The sequence below is a fragment of the Arachis ipaensis genome, chromosome B04, assembly GCF_000816755.2.
Source record: "Arachis ipaensis cultivar K30076 chromosome B04, Araip1.1, whole genome shotgun sequence".
Taxonomy (NCBI): Eukaryota; Viridiplantae; Streptophyta; class Magnoliopsida; order Fabales; family Fabaceae; genus Arachis; species Arachis ipaensis.
Genome location: NC_029788.2, coordinates 124,844,461 through 124,847,728, shown reverse-complemented (window position 1 = coordinate 124,847,728; position 3,268 = coordinate 124,844,461).

Sequence of the window (3,268 nt, the reverse complement as noted above, 5' to 3'; positions counted from 1 at the left end):
GTCTATAATAAAAACCTGAGTCTAAATAAATTAACCCAATACTATAAAGGATCTAAAAAAATTCAATGAATCTATACGGCTTAATCCACCCGACTTATTCGAAACACGTGGGATAACTTACAACTCATCTACCACTTTAAACGTAGGATAGTTTTCTAAATATTAGGAAAATAATTACCCACTATCACTAGCAAGACTTTAGAGTGATGATCAAATTATTATTTAACTTCTATAAATATCTCATCTAATTTAATTTCATAAAAAATATACATATAAAAAATAGTATAGAAAATGATAAAAAACACTCATATAAAAACATAACATGAGAAATCGTAACATTAAAAATTAAAATATGAAAATGAGTACTAAAAATAATAAAAAGTAAAATATTCAATTTACTAGTGATTGAAACAAATCTGAACGATTTTGATTTAAAAAAATGAAAAGAAGAACTATGAAAAAGTAGAAAGAACTACAGAGAACTAAAAATGAAAGATAAGGTTGGTAAAAAAGAAAAAAATTTCTCACCTAATTTTCTAAAGGTAATCAGCAACCATGAACGTGAAATGCAGAAGCTACAAATTTTAGCTTCTTCTCAACGTGGGTTTAGAGGCAGAATCGTTTCTGCGTTTAGAAATAAAAAAATTGCCAAACATAAAAGTGAAACTTTCAAGAAGCTCAAACGCACTTCTTTCTTCACCAACGCGTTTGCCAAACACACCCTAATATTCTGTAACCAAATTTATATAATTAATGCTAAATAAGGCAAGTTCTGGCTGTTTTTTTTGTCTACCTAACAATATTAATCCATAATATTTTTGTTAGGGTACAAATTTGCCACCACAACTACTGCCTACCTAGCAATATTGATCCCTAATTTTTAATTTTTAATTTTTAATTTTATTGTCAAATAATAAAAAATATAATTTTAATTTTAATAATACTTTTTAAATATTTTTAAAATTTCAAATTATTTAGAAAATGTGACAATCATTTTTGTATCTGAGAAACTGTGTGTGCATTTAATCCAAAATTTGATAGAAATATTTAAATAATTATTTAAAAAATACAAAAAAGCGAACCACCATTTGATTTTTAGATTTTTTATTTTTTAAAAGTATTTCTTCTATTGAGAAAAAATCATAATTAGAAAAGATATTAATTTGATGTAAAATTATCAAATTTAAAGATAAAAATATTTATTCATTTTCTAGTTATATGTGCTTGCAAAAGCTACGTCAAAATTCAATTTTTAAAAATCTTTTTGAGATATATATTAAGGTTAGATACTTTCTTTATAGTTTTAAAATATTTAATAAAACACTGTTTTAGTTTTTAATGATTGTATTAAACATTAATAATTTCCTTCAAAGATTGATATTATAAAATGTTAATTGATAATATATATAATACTTAATATGTCTAATTGGATATTGGCCAAATATGTTTATGAAAATTTATTAATTTAGTCATTTTCTCCAATTACAAAAATCTTATTCCTAATATGACCTAGTGACAAAATTGATAGATTTTCGTAAACATATTTAGTCAACGTCTAATTGAACATGTTATGTGTCATGTGTGCTATCAGTTAATATTTCACATCATAAATCGTTGACAAAAATTATCAATGGAGTAACTGAAGGATAGATATGATTAATTCATAATGTTTAAAGAATCAATTTAATTGAAAAAAATTTTCAGAAACGAATTTAAAAAATGTCTTATTTTTCATGAACTAATTTGATTATTAACCCGACAAAAATTATATTATTTGTATACCTAGCTAGAGATGATTACCTGAAAAGTATATAAAAAAAAAGGAGTAGTGCTACACATACAAGTCATTTGGGTTTACAAGACATACAAGTTGGATCAAACCGCACGCACTACTCAACGGTTTTCATAGCGCGCTTCACGTTCCTCCTCCTCCTACTCTTCCTTCTTCTTTGCGTTTCTCCTCCTTTTTCTTCGCGTGTTTCATTTTCATCGTTGTTTTTTTATTATTGTTGTTGTTGCTGTATTTTTTTCTCTTTTTCTTTCTATTGATTTTGCAACATTATGTATTTTTTTTCTTCTTTATTTGATTTTTTCTCTCAAGAAGAATTATAAGAAAACAAAATAAGAAGACGAGGAAGTAGAAGCAGTAGAAGATGAGGAGGAGGAAGAGGAAGATGAAGAGTTTTGAATTATGCAGAACTTATCAGAATAAAAATACACCAAAATATCTTCGTGTTACACCCAAATTTACTACAAATACAGAAAAATATTTCCTCTAATGCTGCATTTTTTCTTTTTTTTTTTTCCTTATTTCTTTATTTCTTTTTGTTAAATGAATGTAAGTTTATCATCTTCTAAGTAATTTTGCAGCATTATGTGTTTTTTCTTCTTCTTTGTTTGATTTTTTTATTTTCATTCTTGTTAAGAGAGTAAAACAAGAAGAAACTTGAGAATGTAAAACAAAAAGAAAAAGATGAATAAGAAAAAAAGAAGATAGTGATGATGATGATAAAAAAAAAAGAAGAAACAGTAGAAGATGAGAAAGAGAAAAATGAAGAGTTTTGAATTATGCAGAACTTATCAGAATAAAAATACACCTAAAAATTCTTAAAATATACCCAAATATCTTCGTGTTACACCCAAATATGTTCGTGTTACACCCAAATTTACTGCAAATACAGAAAAATATTTGTTTCAATGCATAACTCTTACATTATATTCAATTCAAATCATAAATAATGAAACATTATTCACCGAATCATAAACTACTAACAAAAAAATTAACTAGAAGAAATTCCAATGAAAAAAAAAGGAGGAAGAGGAGGAGGAGGAAGTGGTTGTATTGATGACGACAATAATGAAGAAGAAGAGGAAGAAGAACGTGCAGCAAGAAGAAGAAGAAGAAGAAGAAGAAGAACGTGCATTGAAAAATGTGCAGTAATAACTCGAAGCGTGTGAATATAAACGACTTGTAAAGACTTGTACGGGAAAATGCTTGAATGTGGAGAATTATTCTAAAAGAAGATAGTTATCTAAAATTTTAGTAAAAAAGGTAGAATTAAAAATTTATTGCAATAAAAAATAATTATTTCACCTCTAGTCTCTTTATTAATTTTTTTTAAATATTCTATCGAAAAAAGGTGAATTATATGGTAAAGATATAAGTTTACAGTTTTTTTTCTTTTATGAAATGAAAGAGAGATTAAAAAAATTAGGATCTATATTTTAAATAACAATAAAATAATAAAAAATAACTATAAACAAGAAT